The 19,544-nt window shown below is 40.9% G+C and overlaps 1 protein-coding gene across 1 annotated transcript in view; it reads left to right on the top strand.

Moving 5' to 3' along the window:
* The first annotated feature begins 450 nt into the window (after positions 1-450).
* Positions 451-19,544, top strand: part of ttc6 (tetratricopeptide repeat domain 6) — a 283,236-nt gene continuing 264,142 nt past the window's right edge. The window contains exon 1 of the mRNA XM_059956588.1: positions 451-681. The gene's annotated coding sequence lies outside the window, so the exon portion shown is untranslated. The remainder of the gene's footprint in view (positions 682-19,544) is intronic.

Raw genomic sequence — 19,544 nt, 5'->3', positions numbered from 1 at the left:
ATGTTGAGCCCAGGATAGATCCCTAGAGATATTAACACCCAGGGATTTGAAATTGCTCACTCTTTCCACTTCTGATCCCTCGTTTTACCCTTCCTGACGTCCGCAATTAGCGCTTTGGTCTTACTGACGTTGTGCAAGTTGAAGTGTTAGATGTCACGCCGAATCTTCGTAAACTCCTAAGGAAGTTATCCTTTTGTCCCTACGATTGATTGTCAGCATGAAGCAACAACAGCTTAATAATTCGAGCAAAAAGTTCCAAAATAAAATGTATTAATTGGCAAAATATTTTGGTTTCGGCGCAAACTGCTCATTTCACTGTATGTTTCGATGTACATGGGCTAAATAAGTATATCAGAATCTGGTTATATGAGATAGCCAATACGGATAGCTTTGGAGCCGAGTTTGAGTTCTGTGGAGAAACCTCGGAGCGCTCACTTCCGCAACCGAGGCTCCAGGCGAGGCTTTCAGCTTCCCGGTTCCTAAGCAACGGCGCCCAAGGAGCTCTCACTTCCGCAACCGAGGCTCCAGGCGCGGCCTTCAGCTTCCCGGTTCCTAAGCAACGGCGCCCCAACGGCCGCGACTAACGAGAGGCCTCGAGCCGCACGGCTGAAGGACGCGATGGGCAGTGGCAAGCAAAGCTTTTTGTGAGCAACCCCTGTCTACACAGCTTCCCACCTAAAGGTGAGAGGGAGGAATTAAAAACAAGCATCGCAACCAATTATAGACAGGTAGTTATAAGAGGAGGCAAGCGGGATATACAGCGATGAACTCGGTTCTATTTGTTTGGAAGTTGTTTGCCCCACTGTAATATTTTCATTTCCGCAGAAGACTTAACTAACTGCACCTGTGGTGTGACTTTGTATCTTGCAATCAGGGCCAGATGAGAAAATGTTTTAAATATTCGTATTTTAAGTTATGCAAAACTTTATTGATGGCAGTGTTCACAGTATGAAATTGATTGAAATTGATACTGCAAATGTGGAGGAACTCAGCAAAGTAGTTTTCTTCTCAAAGCTTATGACGATGTTGCTGCCATTTCCAAAGCGAGATCAGAGTATGAACATTGGATATGAGACAAGCTATTTCACCATACCAACCATACATAATCGTCACATCCAGTCCTTACTCGCCACTTAGATGGGCGTACCTCAACGGTATTGGGTCAATTAGAAGTAAAACTATGTGATCCAGTTGGCAGAAGTATCAAGGGCACTCCACAGTGGGAAATATCACGTCATATGTCAGTAAAAATAATCTGATTCTGAATATATTTGTGCTACTGATCATAGTGTCTGCATTAAATAAAAATGCAGAACATTTCATCTACATTTTACTTAAATTTTCTCAGCAACCAAAAATAATTGATATGTGTAAAAGGTATGGAGGGCACAAGGTTTCTAACTTTGGAATTGTTTTTATTCAGTTGCAGTTTGCTCAGGAAAGGTATGTGGGAATGTTGTTTTGTGATGCAAATGTGCATTTCCGAATTTAGCCTTTGGGAATGAATGAGCTGGATACACAGCAGTATGAGTTGAGCATTTCTGTCATGTGATCATAACTCAGTTAGATTTAGCATAGTTATAAGCAGTGGCAAAAAAAAAGAATAAATTTTTAAGTTGGGGGTGAGTAATTTTGCCTGACTAAGAAGTGATTCAGGAAAAGTGGACTGGAAGTGGCTACCTGACATTAAAATAGAGCCATGAACCTTATTTAAAATTTATAATCTTATATACCTCTGTCAAGTTGCCTTGCATCCTCCCTCACTCTAAAGAGGAAATCCTTAGGATAAACATGCTTCCAGTGCAAAAAAAAAGGTAGGGCTACATCTTACTTACAAGGAACATGAGGCCAAGAAAAAGCATTTAAAGCTCACCGGAGCTACCAAGAATTTAATAGAAAAAGCCTAGAGGAAGGTTGAGTGAGCAAAGGAGGATGTGAGGTGACTTGAAGAGGTGCAGAAGATTGTAAGGTGCATAGATAGAATGGACAGCCGGTGCCCTTATTCCAAAGCAGCAATGGCTAATAGCAGAGGATATACTTTTAATGTGCGTGGTGAAAAGACTTGGCTATATTTCCACGGCTTCCGGAAGGATCACTGGGATCCTGAAGAAATAATGGATAAATACCATCCACAAACCCATAAGGAAGCTCAAATCCCAGTGGGTCAAAGATGGCCCGGGACTCAGGGTGGCTGGCATTTACAGAGTTCCCTGTGAATGCAGAGCAGTGCATATCAGCCGGGGGGGGGGGGGGGGGGGGGGGTGGGGGGGGGGGTGAAAGGTGGAAATCCGCAGCAAGGAGCACAGGAGGTATATCTATTTGAATTACCCAGAGATATTGTATTTGCAGTGTTCTGCTACTGCCAATGACCACAGGATTGAATTCAGCGGCACAGAACTATTGTGTTGTACCAATGGCTTTTCGGACCATCTGGTGAAGAAAGCCATTGAAGTAAGACTGGAATTTCAACAAAGACAAATGTCTCACTCTAACTAAGAACTGGAATCTGACTTTAAATATGGTGGGACAGTGGAAACCTGATTGGTTGAAGACTAATCAATTAGGAGGGACGGACGACAGGAGTTCAGTATACATACCATCATACAGGACATGTCTAGGCATTATCCCTGATGAAGGTGGCAGAGCTTGTCATTGAATTGCCAGTTAAAAATCGACACTTGGACCCAGTTGGAAGCCCAGGAAAGGTTTATGCATCATATACGCGGGGAGGTATGAGGTCCTTTTTGTTTTTGTTTTAGATGTTTATTTTTTGTCTTCTGCATTAGTGTGTCAGTAGAAAAGAGCAAATTTTACATCTCCAAACAGTAATATACTGAGAAATTTTTGCATTTCATTAAAGAAAGTAACACATTAAGTCATCAGAATCAGGTTTAATATCACCAGCATATGTCATGAAATTTGTTAACTTTACAGCAGCAGTACAATGAAATACATGATAAATAAATATAGAGAAAAAAAACCTGAATTACAGTAAATATATGTATGTCTATTAAATAGTTAAGTTAAAATAAGTAGTGCAAAACAAAACAGAAATAAAAATGTAGGGAGAGAAACTTGATTAATTTGTCGGTATATAGTCCAGTGTATGATTAAACAAAGATACCAAACAGGTGCTAATGATCAATGACATAATGAGTTGAATGAACTAAACCGATTAACTGTAACAGAAATGGGTGTAGAAGGAATAAAAATGGGTGAAGGACAACCAAAATAAAAGATGAAGGTGTGGCAGATATGACATTTTAACCTTCAAATAATCAATTCTTACACTATGGCAAGAGTGAGCAAAGCAACAAGACACAAGGTGGTCATCCTACATCAGCAAGGTCTCTTCCAAGCAGAAATTTTGTAGCAGACAGGTGTTTCAAGATGTGCTTTTTAAACTCTTCTAAAGAAGCACTTAAACCAGGCAAGGTTGAGGACTAGAATGTAGTGGTTGGCCACAGAAACCTAGTGCAGCAGACAAGAGATGTATCAAATTGATGTCCTTTCTAAATTGGAAGGTCCAGTGCTCTGAATTCACAGAAACCACTGGAACCCAATTACACCTCTCTACAGTCTGGAGAAGTCTTGTCAGAAGTGGTCTTCACGAAAAAGTTGCTGCCAAAAAGCTATTCCTCTGAAGTGGAAACAAACCCAAGAGACTCACCCAAGCAGAAAAACACAAGGACTGGGGTGTTGAACAATGGCAGCAAGTGCTCTAGACTGAAGAGTCAAAATTTGAAGTTTCTGGCTCAAACAGGAGGCACTTTGTCTGTAGAAAAACTGGAGAGCGCTACATGGATAAGTGTCTACAGCCAACAGTGAAACACTGCAGGTTTGTGACTGCATTTCTGCGAATATAGTTGGTGAACTGGTTGGAATTAATGGAATCTTCAATGCTGAGAAGTACAAGCAGATTCTCCTCCATCAGGGAAAGATCTGATTGGTCCTAACTTCATTCTGCAGCAGGACAATGACTCTAAGCAGATGACCAAGGTCATAAAGAATTATCTTCAGTGAAAAGAAAACAAGGAGTTCTTCAATAATTGTATGGCCTCCACAGAGCCCTATTCTCAACATCATCGAGGCTGACTGGGATTACATGGAGAGACAGAAGCAAGCGAAACAGCTAAAGTCTGCAGAACTGTGGCAAGTACTCTAAGAATCTTGGAACAACCTACCAGCCGATTTTCTTTAAAAACTGTATGACAGAATTGATGCAGTTTTAAAGAGTGGTCACACCAAATATTGATTTGACTTAGTTTTTTTTTTACCATTTTGCTCTTTAGAGTAAATTTTTGATATTTAGAAACTTTTCATTACTTCTTAAAACATCTTCGGTTTACAGAATTTTTTTTACATGTGCCTAAGACTTTTGCACAGTACTGTGCATAAAGAACAATGGAAGTGACAAAAGAATCAAAAGGGCCAATGAGAAGTGAAATAATTGAACTAATGAGATTGCTCAATTGTCAATCATCATGGTCTTGATAGACTAAATGGTCTTGTTCTGTGTCACAGTAATGAATATTCTGAAGCTGTTTGCATAAATAAAGAGGACAATGCAGATGTAATAACTGATGTATTAGCTAAAGATGGGGAATTGTGATATTGTGTGGGATTTAAAAAAAAGTAAATAAGTACATGTCAAAATGACTATCAATTAAAGATCAATTGCTCAACAAGATGAAATATATCTAGACTATTTGAGGAAGTGAGAGAAAATATAAGGGGCTGTGTCTAAAATATATCACTCTCATCAGCTGCAGAATTGGTGCCAGAGTTTTGGAAGATTGCTGTTGTATTGTTTCAAAAGAGAGAGGAAAGTGAACTGAGTACAGCCAGTCCCCAGGTTATGACGGGATTGCATTCCTGAAAGTTGTTCACAATGCACAATGCACAACAATAAATAGAAATCAACAATAAAGAGTGTGGGAGAGGATCACAGAAGCAGCTGTGATGGAAGAGATAGCAGGCACAGTAAGAACAGACACCATCCTGTATCACTGCCTCAGTCTGCTCAGCGCGCTCTGCTCTGCTCAGCCTTATAGACGATAGGTGCAGGAGTAGGCCATTGGGTTCTTCGAGCCAGCATCGCCATTCACTGTTATCATGGCTGATCATCCACAATTAGTACCCAGTTCCTGCCTTCTCCCCATGTCCCTTGACTCCGCTATCTTTAAGAGCTCTAGCTAACTCTTCCTTGAAAGCATCCAGAGAATTGGCCTCCATTGCCTTTCTGAGGCAGAGCATTCCATACATCCACAACTCTCTGAGTGAAAAAGTTTTTCCTGAACTCTGTTCTAAATGGCCTACCCCTTACTCTTAAACTGTGGCCTCCGGTTCTGGACTCCCTCAAAATCGGGAACATGTTTCCTGCCCCTAGCGTGTCCAATGCCTTATCTAACAACTAATTGTTGCAGCTGAAATGGGGGTTGGTTGGGACAGTTGGGATAGCACGTGGAAGTGCCTTGTTCCTCGTTCCATTTCCACCTGGCAGATGATGCCTGAAGACCCACCACAATTGGCAAATACAGCATGCTAGTCTAATTGACACTTGTTTGCAGGGGGTTTTCATAAGTTGGGTGACATTGTCAAGGGAGGGTGTTTGTTTAATTTTGATAATGGATACATGGTTGAAATTGATTCCAAGAAATCCCATGACCTTGTAGCTAAGAGAGGCATAGATTAATCAGGGAGCATCAGTATGGATTTATTAAAGGATTGCCTAATTTGATAGACATTTACTGCAAAGATAATGGGAATATTGATAAGGGCAGTGAATTTGATTAAATCTATATAGATTATTAACCAAGGATTTCAACGCCCATGTTGTAGACTGATCAAAAAAGTAAAACGTCTGGAATTCAAGTGAGAGTAGGAAATTAGATCCTCCATTGCTTTACTGGCAGGAAGCAAAGGTTAATGGTTGATGGGTGTTGTCTAAGTAGTAGACTACTAGTTCTTAGGAATCAGCAGTCAATCCCTTGTTTTATGTAAAGCATATTAATGACTTGGTCCTAAAAGTAGGGTACATGATAGAGGATTGTGCAGCTGATACAAAAATACTCTGTAGTTGTAAGAAGGTAAGTTGAAGATTCCAGAAAGTTATCAATGGCCTGATCAATCATACAGTAAAATTGTGAAATAGAATTTAATACAAAGAAATTCAGATTCAGATTCAGACTCAGTTTATTGTCATTTACAAATCCCATTTCCAGAAAAGTTGGGATATTTTCCAAAATGCAATAAAAACAAAAAATTGTGATATGTTAATTCACGTGAACCTTTATTTAACTGACAAAAATACAAAGAAAAGATTTTCAATAGTTTTACTGACCAACTTAATTGTATTTTGTAATTTAGAATTTGATGGCTGCAACACACTCAACAAAAGTTGGGACAGAGGCATGTTTACCATTGTGTTACATCACCTTTCCTTTTAATAACACTTTTTAATCATTTTGGAACTGAGGATACTAATTGTAGTAGATTTGCAATTGAAAATTTTGTTCATTCTTGCTTGATATAAGACTTCAGCTGCTCAACAGTCCGTGGTCTCCATTGTCTGATTCTCCTCTTCATGATGCGCCATATATTTTCAATAGGAGATAGATCTGGACCGGCAGCAGGCCAGTCAAGCACACGTGCTCTGTATCCACAAAGCTGAGCTGTTGTAGCCCGTGCAGAATTTGGTCTGACATTGTCCTGCTGAAATAAGCATGGACATCCCGGGAAGAGACGTCACCTTGATGGCAACATATGTCTCTCTAAAATCCTAATATATGCCTCAGAGTCAATGCTACCTTCACATACATGCAACTCACCCATGCCGTGGGCACTGATGCACCCCCATACCATCACAGATGCTGGCTTTTGCACCTTTCGCTGATAACAATCAGGATGGTCGTTTTCATCTTTGGCACGGAGAACTCGACGCCTGTTTTTTCCAAAAACTAGCTGAAGTGTGGACTTATTTGACCACAGCACACAGTTCCACAGTCTTTCGGTCCATCTGAGATGAGCTCGGGCCCAGAGAACTCACCGGTGATTCTGCATAGAGTTGATGTATGGCTTCCTCCTTGCATAATACAGTTTCAAGTTGCATTTCTGGATGCAGCGACGGACTGTGTTAAGTGACAATGGTTTTCCAAAGTACTCCCGAGCCCAGGTGGCTATAATTGTCACAGTAGCATGACGGTTTCTTAGGCAGTGCAGCCTGAGGGCTCGAAGATCACGCGCATTCAACAGTGGTTTCTGACCTTGCCCTTTACGCACTGAGATGTCTCTGATTTCTCTGAATCTTTTCACAATAATATGTACTGTAGATGTTGAAATACCTAAATGCTCTGCAATCGTGTGTTGAGAAATGTTCCTTTTGAACTGACTAATAATTCTGTCACGAATTTTGGCACAAAGGGGTGAGCCACGACCTATCCTTGCTTGCAAAGACTGAGCCTTTGATGGACGCTACTTTTATACCCAGTCATGATACCTCACCTGCTACCAATCAGCCTGCTTAATGTGGAGCCTTCCAAACCGGTGTTACTTGAATATTCTGTGCACTTTTCAATCTTGTTTTAACTCTGTCCTAACTTTTGTTGAGTGTGTTGCAGCTATCAAATTCTAAATTTATGTATATTTACAAAATACAATTAACTTGGTCAGTAAGACTATTGAAAATCTTTTCTTTGTACTTTTGTCAATTAAATAAAGGTTCACATGAATTAACATATCACAGATTTTTGTCTTTATTGTATTTTGGAAAATATCCCAACTTTTCTGGAAATGGGGTTTGTAGAAACCACAAATGTAATGCAGTTAAAAAATGAGACAACATTCCTCCAGAATGATATCACAAAAGCATATGACAAAACAGACTACACCAGAAAATCCACATAATGTTTGGCAATCACCAATCCAGAGTCTGGAGAGGTTGCTGCGTATTAATATCGTGCTACCGTCTTAGCCCGTTCCCCGGAAAGGAGCTCCAAATTAGATCTAATGTAGTTGGATAAGAAAATGCATAGTTAATAGGAGGATATTGATTGGTGGGGATAAGAAAATGCATAGTTAATAGGAGGATATTGATTGGTGGGGAGGAACAAATAGATCCTGACGTGCATGCTCATTGATGCTTAAAATAGCAGCACAAAGTTAGAATGGCACATTGAATACTTTCCCTTTACTAACCAAGGCACAGAGAGCAGGGAGATTTGGTATATAATACTAATTAGGTAACTGCGTGAGTAGTCCATGCAATTCTGGTCATCAAGTTATAGTGAACTTATAATGAACTCATTGGTGAAGGTGCAGAGGAGAGCTAAAAGGACAAAAAGTTTTTAGATCCATGAACAGTTTGGTTAAATATGATTAAATTCTTTGGAACAGTAAAGCCAAAGGGGAGACTTAACTGAGATGTATGGAATTTTGATAAATTAAGGGGTCTCTTGCCCCTTAATGGAGGGATCAGAAACTGGGGGTGGGGGGGGCATAGACTTAAATAGGTACGTAAAGATTAAAGTATAATTGACAGGTCTAGGAAGAGAATTTAAGATGCTTTGAACATACTGCCAGAAAGAGTGGTCATTATTGAGACAGTCATCACATTTTACAAAAACTTGGAAGTGTACTTGAAAAGCTGTGACCAGCAGAACCTTGGGTCAAGTGCTGGAAAATGGGATCAGGATGGGCAGAATTTTTTTTGGATTGGCATGCATGCAATGGGATCAATGGCCCTCTGTATCCTACATTTTCTATATGTCTATATCATTGGTTAACTATAAAATGCAGTATCAAGAGGGCATTGCATTGTGAGAAGGTTATTTTTACTTTGCTTTGTTCTTTTAGTCTACCGATTTGTGTAGGAGCAGATGCACAGTGACATTTATATTGAAGAAATACACAGGGATGGTGTTAGATAATTTGTGGCACTCTATTGGTTTCATAGGTAAAACTACGTAAAATTGCGTAAAAGAGAACCCCATGTCATGGGAGTTTGTGGCAAAGAAATTTGCTTTAGAGAATTCACAGATCACTATCAAAACTTCTGGGATATGGAATAAAATCTTGTGAAAATTTATATGAAAAATGTAAACAAGTGCACTATTTTTTTCAACTTTCGTTTCTTGATGAATGAAGTGACTTTGTGTTATGCAAAGTATTGGTAAGGACTGTTTTCTAGGAAAGCACACTGTATCTGAGGGCTACCTTTATTAACTGAAGGTTTCTTTCGAGAGCCTTATGTCCTATTATTGTACCATTCCCTAAATTATTGGGGCACTCTTCCATCATTGTCTCCTTTCTGGTTAAGAAATTGAAGACAATTTATTTTGGAGACATTGGTGAGACAGCCTATCATTACCAGTTACATGAAAATGAAGCATTGATTCTTTGAAGCCTATATGTATACTCAGCACTTAAGAGGACTGCTTGGGACTTGGGTCATTATATTTTTGATGCTCAATGTTGTTACAGTGATGCCAGATTAACATTTTAAGTTAACATCTTATTTCATTTGTTGATTGCATTGATTGTTTGATATTGCTTCTGTGCATTGTAATAATTTGCAAAGACCTTGTGGCAAAACAGAGAATGCGGTAGCAACTTTCATTACGTCTTACAGTGCTACCTACGTGGCCAATAATTACAGTTTAATTCCAGCAGATGATATATCATTGTCCGCTTGATGAAGCAAATGTATATAGAGCCAACTGTTGTCCATCTCTTCTAAGATGTAAATTTGTATATGGGTCTTAGCTATTTTTAAACTGAGAATTAATTCCTCTTATGAGAGGATACTTTCTAGTAGGCAGTTTCAAATTTCAAAAAAAATTTATGCCAAAAAATTTGCATTGGAAATTACACCACCTTAATGTTAAGGGGCCAAAAAACACTGACAGAAATGAAGAGCAGATTAAGAACAGATGTCATGACATTGACATTGGCATTCCAATGAAGAAATTTATTATATTTTTGCAAAACTCACTCATCTTTTCCCAACCACCACTGTGATACATCCAGTCTGAAAGTGAGTAGAAATCATTCATCTATAAAATTAGCAATGTGTGGAAATAGATATAATTTCATTCAATTCTTGTAATATAGACAACATTATGTTGTGAACTGTCATTGATTTTCAAGAGTGTTTTACCTTAGTGAATTTGAGGTCCTCTCATGATATTAAGGGTTATATACCTTGCTTTAGGCATTAAGAGAAATTATGATGTGGTTCTATCCTGAATTCCAGTACTTGGTTAAGACCAATGTACTCTGGTGACAAGGAGAAAATTAGTGGAAGGAATGGTGGTAATACTGACTGAATTAGGTACCGTGGAACAAAGTATAAAAAGTAAAAGTAGAATAATGATGGTTCTGGGGCCTATGATTAGGTTTCCCAATGATTATAAGGGCTATCTGACCTAATAGACATGGGGGAGATTTTGCATAGTGGTAATTACCACTGGATCAGTAATCCAGAGACCCAGTTATACACAGGGGACATGAGCTTGAACCACACAATGGCAGAAGTTGAATTTGAATTCAATAAATATCTGATGGCTATGAAACCTTGTGAATTGTCATAAAAACTCATCTGGTTCTCTCATGTCCTTTGGGGAGAAAGCTTGCCAACCTTACCTGGTCTGGCCTCTCTGTGACTCCAGACCTACAGCAATGCAGTTGACTCTTAAATGCTATCTGAAAAGGCCCAGCAAGCCATTCAGTTGATTCCAACTACTAAAAAGAAAATACGAAGGAATGAACCCGGACAGACAACCCAGCATCAACTTAGGCACTGGAAATGACAACAGCAAAACCAGCCCTGTGATCCTGCAAAGTCCTCCTTACTAACATCTGGGAACTTGTGCTAAAGTTGAGAGAGCTGTCTCACAGGCTAGTCAAGCAACAGCCTGAAAAAGTTGTATTGACAGAATCATACCCTACAGTTAACATTCCAGACTTCACCATCACCATTCCTGGCTATGTACAGTCTCACGGGCAGGACAGATCTAGTAGAGGTGGTGGCAAGGTGGTATACAGTAGAGCGGGAGTTGCCCTGGCAACTCTCAACGTCGACTCTGGACCCCATGAAGTCTCATGGCACCAGGTTAAACATGGGCAAGGAAACCTCCTGCTGATTACTATGTCCCATCCTCCCTCAGCTGATGAATCAGTATTTCTCGATGTTGAGCAGCATTTGGAGGAGGCATTGAGGTTGGCAAAGGCACAGAAGGAACTATGGGTGGGGACTTCAGTGTCCATCACCAAGAGTGGCTCGGTAGTAGCACCAAGACCAAGCTGCTTGGGTCCTACTGGGCATAGCTACTAGACTGGAACTAGAGCAGGTGGTGTGGGAACCAACAAGAGGGAAAAACACACTTGACCTCCTTCTCACCAACCTGCCTGCCACAGAAGCATCTGTCCATGACAGCATTGGTAGAAGTGACCACTGCACAATATTTGTGGAGAATAAATCCCACCTCCAAATTGAAGAAACCCTCCACTGCATTGTGTGGCACAACCACCATGCTAAATGGGTTAGACTTCAAACAGATCTAGCAGCCCAAGTCTGGGTACCTATGAGGTACTGTGCCATCAGCAGCATCAGAATTGCACTCAATTACAATCTGTAAACTCATGGCCTGGCATATCCCCCACTCTGACATTACCACCAGGTCAGGGGATCAAACCTGATTCAATGAAGAGTGCAGGAGGGCATGCCAAGAACAACACCAGGCATACCTGAATATGAGGGGTCACCCTGGTGAAGCCACAATATAGGACTACTTGCATGCCAAACACCATAAGCAGCAAGTAATAGAGAGTTAAGTGGTCTCACATCCAACGGATCAGATCTAAGCTCTGTAGTCCTGCCACATCCAGCTGTGAATAGTGGTGGACAATCAAGCAATTCACTGGAGAAGGAGGCTCCACAAATATCCCCATCCTCAATAATAGAGGAGCCCAGCACACCTATGCAAAAGATAAGGCTGAAGCATTTGCAACAATCTTCAGTCAGAAGTGTAGAGTAGATGATATAGGTGGAGGGGCCGGTAGTGCTGAGAAAACAGAGAGTCTGCAGAGAGACTTGGATAGATTGGGGGAATGGGCAAAGAAGTGGCAAATGAATTACAATGTCGGAAAGTGTATGGTCTTGCACTTTGGTAGAAGAAATAAACAGGCAGACTATTATTTAAATGGAGAGAGAATTCAAAGTTCTGAGATGCAAAGGGACTTGGGAGTTCTTGTGCAGGATACCCTTAAGGTTAACCTCCAGGTTGAGTCAGTGGTGAAGAAGGCGAATGCAATGTTGGCATTCATTTCTAGAAGAATAGAGTATAGGAGCAGGGATGTGATGTTGAGGCTCTATAAGGCACTGGTAAGACCTCACTTGGAATACTGTGTGCAGTTTTGGGCTCCTTATTTAAGAAAGGATGTGCTGACATTGGAGAGAGTTCAGAGAAGATTCACTAGAATGATTCCGGGAATGAGAGGGTTAACATATGAGGAAAATTTGACCGCTCTTGGACTGTATTCCTTGGAGTTTAGAAGAATGAGGGGGGACCTCATAGAAACATTTCGAATGTTGAAAGGCATGGACAGAGGGGATGTGGCAAAGTTGTTTCCCATGGTGAGGGAGTCTAGTATGAGAGGACATGACTTAAGGATTGCAGGGCGCCCATTCAGAACAGAGATGCAGAAAAAATGTTTTTAACCAGAGGGTGGTGAATCTATTGAATTTGTTGCCATGGGCGGCAGTGTAGGCCAAGTCATTGGGTATATTTAAGGCAGAGATTGATAGGTATCTGAGTAGTCAGGGCATCAAAGGTTATGGTGAGAAGGCGGGGGAATGGGGCTAAAGGGGAGATTGGATCAGCTCACGATGAAATGGTGGAGCAGACTTGATGTGCTGAATGGCCGACTTCTGCTCCTTTGTCTTATGGTCTTATGATCCATCTTGTCCTTTTCCAGAAGTCCCCAGCATGCCAGATGTCAGCATGCAGCCAATCAGATTCACTCCATATGATATCAAGAAACGGCTGAAAGCACTGGATACTGCAAAGGCTATAGGCCCAGAAAAAGTCCCGGCAATAGTCCTGAAGAGTTGTGCTCCAGAACTTGCTGCACCACTAGCTAAGCTGTTCCAGTACAGCTACAACACCAGCATCTACCTGGCAATGTGGAAAATTGCCCAGGTATATAACCATATAACATATAACAATCACAGCACGGAAACAGGCCATCTCGGCCCTCCTAGTCCGTGCCGAACTCTTAATCTCACCTAGTCCCACCTACCCGCACTCAGCCCATAACCCTCCACTCCTTTCCTGTCCATATACCTATCCAATTTTACCTTAAGTGACACAACTGAACTGGCCTCTACTACTTCTACAGGAAGCTCATTCCACACAGCTATCACTCTCTGAGTAAAGAAATACCCCCTTGTGTTTCCCTTAAACTTCTGCCCCCTAACTCTCAAATCATGTCCTCTCGTTTGAATCTCCCCTACTCTCAATGGAAACAGCCTATTCACGTCAACTCTATCTATCCCTCTCAAAATTTTAAATACCTCGATCAAATCCCCCCTCAACCTTCTATGCTCCAATGAATAGAGACCTAACTTGTTCAATCTTTCTCTGTAACTTAAGTGCTGAAACCCAGGTAACATCCTAGTAAATCGTCTCTGCACTCTCTCTAATTTATTGATATCTTTCATATAATTCGGTGACCAGAACTGCACACAATATTCCAAATTTGGCCTTACCAATGCCTTGTACAATTTTAACATTACATTCCAACTTCTGTACTCAATGCTTTGATTTATAAAGGCCAGCGATCCAAAAGCCTTCTTCACCACCCTATCTACATGAGACTCCACCTTCAGGGAACTATGCACTGTTATTTCTAGATCTCTCTGTTCCTCTGCATTCCTCAATGCCCTACCATTTACCCTGTATGTTCTATTTGGATTATTCCTGCCAAAATGTAGAACCTCACACTTCTCAGCATTAAACTCCATCTGCCAACGTTCAGCCCATTCTTCTAACCGGCATAAATCTCCCTGCAAGCTTTGAAAACCCACCTCATTATCTACAACACTTCCTACCTTAGTATCATTGGCATACTTACTAATCCAATTTACCACCCCATCATCCAGATCATTTATGTATATTACAAACAACATTGGGCCCAAAACAGATCCCTGAGGCACCCCGCTAGTCACCGGCCTCCATCCCGATAAACAATTATCCACCACTACTCTCTGGCATCTCCCATCTAGCCACTGTTGAATCCATTTTATTATTCCAGCATTAATACCTAACGACTGAACCTTCTTAACTAACCTTCCATGTGGAACTTTGTCAAAGGCTTTGCTGAAGTCCATATAGACTACATCCACTGCCTTACCCTCGTCAACATTCCTCATAACTTCTTCAAAAAATTCAATAAGGTTTGTCAAACATGACCTTCCACGCACAAATCCATGCTGGCTACTCCTAATCCGATCCTGTCTATCCAGATAATTATTAATACTATCTCTAAGAATACTTTCCATTAATTTACCCACCACTGATGTCAAACTGACAGGTCTATAATTGCTAGGCTTACTTCTAGAACCCTTTTTAAACAATGGAACCACATGAGCAATACGCCAATCCTCCGGCACAATCCCTGTTTCTAATGACATCTTAAAGATCTCTGTCAGAGCTCCTGCTATTTCTACACAAACTTCCCTCAAGGTCCTGGGGAATATCCTGTCAGGACCCGGAGATTTATCCACTTTTAAATTTCTTAAAAGCGCCAGTACTTCCACCTCTTTAATTGTCATAGGTTCCATAACTTCTTTTCTTGTTTCCCACACCTTTTCTTGTTTTCTTGTTTCCCACACCTTACACAATTCAATATCCTTCTCCTTAGTGAATACCGAAGAGAAGAAATTGTTCAAAATCTCTCCCATCTCCCTCGGCTCCACACATAGCTGACCACTCTGATTCTCTAAGAGGCCAATTTTATCCCTCACTATCCTCTTGCTTTTAATATAGCTGTAGAAACCTTTCGGATTTACTTTCACCTTACTTGCCAAACCAACCTCGTATCTTCTTTTAGATTTTCTAATCTCCTTCTTAAGATTCCTTTTACATTCTTTATATTGCTCGAGCAATTCCTTTACTCCATGCTGCCTGTATCTATTGTAGACATCCCTCTTTTTCCGAACCAAATTTCTAATATCCCTTGAAAACCATGGTGCTCTCAAACCTTTAACCTTTCCTTTCAACCTAACAGGAACATAAAGATTCTGTACCCTCATAATTTCACCCTTAAATGACCTCCATTTCTCTATTACATCCTTCCCATAAAACAACTTAACCCAATCCACTCTCTCTAAATCCCTTCGCATCTCCTCAAAGTTAGCCTTCCTCCAATCAAAAATCTCAACTCTAGGTCCTGTCCTGTCCTTCTCCATAATTATATTGAAGCTAATGCTATTGTGATCACTGGACCCGAAATGCTCCCCAACACATACATCTGTCAGCTGACCTATCGCATTCCCTAACAGGAGATCCAACACTGCCCCATCTCTAGTCGGTACTTCTATGTATTGTTGCAAAAAACTATCCTGCACACATTTCACAAACTCTAAACCATCCAGCTCTTTTACAGAATGAGCTTCCTAGTCTACGTGGGAATGTGGGAACGTGTGGCACGTATATCCTGTACACAAGAAACAGGACAAGTCCAAACCAGTCAATTCCCACCCTGTTAGCCATCAACACCCTGTCTCAATCATCAGCAAAGGATTGGAAGGGTGAGAGTGACAGACACCAACATCAAGGCAGCATTTGACTGAGTATGGCGTCAAGGTGGCCTAGCTAAAATGGAGTCAATGGGAATTAGGGAGAAAACTTTCCACTGGTTAGAATTTTATCTGACACAAAGGAAGATGGTTATAGTGGTTGGAAGTCCATCATCTCATCCTCAGGACATCACTGTAGGAGTTCCTCAGGGAAGTGTCCTAGGACCAACCATCTTTAGCTGCTTCATCAACGATCTTCCTTCTATCATAAGATCAGTAGTGGAGATGTTCACAATTGACTGCATAATGTTCTTCACAACTTGTGACTCCTCAGATAGTGAAGCAGTTCATATCTAAATGCAGCAGGACCTGAACAATATCCAGGCTTGGGCTGACAAGTGGCAAGTAACATTCGAGATACGCAAGTGCCAGGCAATGACCATCTCCAGCAAGAGAAGCTCTAACCATTGTCCCTTGACATTCAGTGACATTACCATCACTGAATCCCCTACTATCAACATCCTGGGGTTTACCGTTGACAGGAAACTGAACTGGTACTAGCCATAGAAACCAGTGCAAGTCAAAGGCTAGGAATTCTGTGGCACGTAACTGACCTCCTGGCTCCCCAAAGCCTGTCCACAAAGCTTAGGTCAGGAGTGTAATGGAAAACTCGCCAGCACTCCATCAACACTCAAGAAGCTTGACATCATCCATTACAAGACAGCCCACTTGGTTGGTACACCTTCCACAAGCATCCTTTGCTTTCACCATTGACAAACAGTTGCAGCAGTGTGTACTATCTACAAGATGCACTGCAACAACACACAGAAGTTCCTAAGGCAGCACCTTCCAGACTCACGACCACTACCATCTAGGACGAGAACAGCAATTACCTGGGAATACCACCACTTGGAAATCCCCCTCCAAGTCACTCACCATCCTGACTTGGAAACATATCACCATTCCTCCATTGTCACTGGGTCAAAATCATGGAATTCCCTCCCTAACAGCACTGTGGATGTATCTACAACTCAAGAACAGCAGTGGTTCAAGAAGGCAGCTCAGCACCACCTTCTCAAGGGCAGCTAGGGATGGGTAATAACTTAGCTGGTGACACCCACATCCCATAAATGAATAAAAAACTAATATAGAAATGTAGAAACATAGAAAACCTACAGCATAATATAGGCCCTTTGGCCCTCAAAGCTGTGCCGAACATATCAGATATAAGTGTAAGTAACATTGCTGAGATAAACATAATCCATGTGGATTGTTGTTGTATGAATGAAAATGGAGCAGGTCCGTTTGTGATAAAGTAAAGACCAGGACCTTGGGTATGGAAATTTCAGGATTAGCACAGTTACTGCCTTTAATTTGGTGCAGAAGTAAACAGATCAGGGAGGTGAACTCGTTTCTATAGGAGGGATCTAGCAATGAGCAGCTCAGTCTAGAGGACACCAGTGCTTTTTCCTTAGCAGGACAGAGATGATTAGCTATTTGTAGCTGCATAGTTAGCACCAGTTGCTCTTTGATTTGAACCCCAGTGAAAGGTTACATTGGCTGTTGGAATTAATTTTAATGACTGGCGATGGGTGATTCTGTGGAGAGTGTTAAGAGTGATTTTTAGGACATGTACATTTAGCAATTGAGGTTGGCTACCTGTCTTCACATCTGAATATGTATTGTATATTTGGAGTGCAGCTGTGAACAATGTGTTCCTAAAGGCAGTGAAACACAAACCAGACAATGCTGATTAAAATTCATTTGGATATCTGTGATGTCGATGCGAATCAGGAGATGTGAAGGTTGTATGTAGTTTCAAAAAAAACATTGTCCATACATTGTAGATATGGAATTGTCCAATGATGTTTGGCACATTAAATATTAAACCTCACTTTGGGCCAGCAGACCTTTCAACCGAAAGCATCTCCATGTGATGTCTGCTGTATCTTGTTTTGTCAAATATCGAATAAAGAAGCTGCTTTGTATCTACCTGTACTTTTCTCCAGAGGCTTCATTTATGCAACACCAGAGAGGGTAGATCTAGAAACAAAAATAACACCAATAGTTTCAAGATCAGAACAGGGAAACAAATTGAATTCAGATCTCAAATGTAGAAATTCAGGAAATGGGAATTCTCAACTACAAGCAGCATGGAATTTAGCCATAATATGTAAAAAGCAACAGCAGGGCAGAGGGGTCATTTAATTTAGGGTTATTTATGAAAATAAGAGCTTTATGACTGGCGAGGTAGGAGGGGAGGACTCTAAGCCAGGCTGAAATGCCAAGGAATGAAACTCCCTCTACCCTCTGTTAGCAAATGTACAGTCACTGGAGAACAAAGTTCAAAGTATTTTTCAAAGTAAATTTATTATCAAAGTCCATACATACCATTGTATATAACCCTGAGATTCATTTTCTTAAAGGCATACTTAATAAGTTCATACTAGGAAAATAGCCATAATTGAATCAATGAAAGACTGCACCAACTTGGGTGTTTAACCAGTGTGCAAAAGACAACAAACTGTATAAATAAAAAAAAGAAATAATAAATAAGGAGTAAATATCGAGAACATGAAATGAAGAGTCCTTAAAATTGAATTCATAGCTTGTGGGAGCATTTCATTGATGGAGCCAGTGAAGTTGACTGAAGTTATCCCCTTTGGTTCAAGAGCCTGAAGGCTGAGGTGTAATAACTATCCCTGAAGCTGGTATAAATCCTGAACTGTCCTGATGAAGGGTCTCAGCCCGAAAAGCCAATGGATGCTGCCTAGTCTGTTGAGTTTCTCTAGCACTTTGTGTTTATTGCTTTCATTTCCAGCACCTGCAGATTTTCTCTTGTTTCTGAGGCTCCTGTACCTTCTTCCTGATAGCAGCAATCAGAAGAGAGCATGTCTTGGTGGTGGGGGTCCCTGATGATGGATGCTGCTTTCCTACACTTCATGTAGGTATGCTCAATGATGAGGACAGTTTTACCCATGATGAACTGGGCCATATCCACTACTTTTTATAGGATTTTCTTTGCAAGGCCATTTATGTTTCCATCCCAGGCCGTGATGCAGCCAGTCAATACACTCTCCACTACACATCTATAGAAGTTTATCAAAGTTAGAGAGGTCATGCGGAATCTTCGCAAGCTCCTAAGGAAGTAGAGGCACTGCCATTCTGATTGAGATTGAGGACATAGGGGCAAGATTATTGTATCAGCAGGAAATGAGGAATTGCTTTGATTGGTGTTTCATGAGACCTGGCTCACTCCAGACATGCTGGATATGTCAGTAAAATCCGAGGGCTTCTTGATGAACCGGATAGTCTGGTAATTCAGAGAGGCAAAAGGTGGGGTGGGGGGGGTGGTCTGTGTTTCATGATAACAACCTTGTGCTTGGATGCAGTGGCCTTGTTGCACTGTTGTTCACATAACCTGGAATATCTGATGTCTAAGTGCCATCTGTACTACATACCAAGAGATGTCCTCTGTGACTTGTTCCTGCTGAACTGGACTTATTTCTAAGTAATTTTCATTTCATGTTCTCTTATTTCTTTCTTTCTGTCTTTCTTAATTCTTTTTTCTCTGTATTTGCTCAGTGTTTTTGCACATTGGTTGTTGTCTTTCATTGATTCTATTGTGTTTCTTGTACTTACTGTGATTGGTTACAAAAAAAAAAAGAAAGTGGATCTCAGGGTTGTATATAGTGACATATATGTACTTTGATAATATTTTGAACTTGAGCTTTGAACTTTATGT

Source organism: Hypanus sabinus, chromosome 2 (assembly GCF_030144855.1).
Source record: "Hypanus sabinus isolate sHypSab1 chromosome 2, sHypSab1.hap1, whole genome shotgun sequence".
NCBI classification, from domain to species: Eukaryota; Metazoa; Chordata; class Chondrichthyes; order Myliobatiformes; family Dasyatidae; genus Hypanus; species Hypanus sabinus.
Note: the sequence above shows the minus strand (reverse complement) of the source record. Positions and strands in the feature narration are given on the sequence as shown.